The sequence below is a fragment of the Triticum aestivum genome, chromosome 4A (assembly GCF_018294505.1).
Source record: "Triticum aestivum cultivar Chinese Spring chromosome 4A, IWGSC CS RefSeq v2.1, whole genome shotgun sequence".
NCBI classification, from domain to species: domain Eukaryota; kingdom Viridiplantae; phylum Streptophyta; class Magnoliopsida; order Poales; family Poaceae; genus Triticum; species Triticum aestivum.
The window spans coordinates 45,382,447-45,382,958 of NC_057803.1; the positions used below are offsets into that span (position 1 = coordinate 45,382,447).

At 40.4% G+C, this 512-nt stretch overlaps 1 non-coding gene across 1 annotated transcript; it reads left to right on the forward strand.

Moving 5' to 3' along the window:
• Nucleotides 1-204: 204 nt before the first annotated feature.
• Nucleotides 205-310, forward strand: LOC123088836 (U6 spliceosomal RNA). The gene has a single exon (XR_006442123.1). It is a non-coding gene; the product is annotated as a U6 spliceosomal RNA (small nuclear RNA).
• The last annotated feature ends 202 nt before the right edge of the window (nt 311-512 follow it).

The following is a 512-nucleotide window of genomic DNA, read 5'->3' on the forward strand; positions in this document are numbered from 1 at the left end:
TTTTATGTAAAACCATTTTTTATTTTGTCATCTTCTCGGTAGATGGAGAATTAGTGATATCTCGGTTGATTCGGTAGCCATGCATTCTAGACACTAAGTTCGCGTGTCGTCGTGTGTATTTGTTTTTATGTTCATGTTTGTCTTTATATACACTATTACCTCTTTCTTTTATTATCTTTTAGTCAAACTGAAAAGGATATTGTTGTCTCCTCGGGGACATGTGATAAAATTGAAACAATATAGAGAAGTTTAATATGGCCCCTGTGTAAGGATGACACACACAAATTTGGAAAGAAAGAAAAAGATATTTGGACTAGTAGGGGGGTGTCGGCTAGTTGCATGTTCATCACTATACACGCAACTGCAAGTGTTGGAATTGGACTGCAACTGCATGCCCCCCAAGGCGACTGTAACTAGACTAGTAGGGGATGTCGGCCAATTGCATGTCCATCACCAGACATGCAACTGCAAGTATTGGAACCAAACTGCATGTGTGTGGCCCCAACGCGACT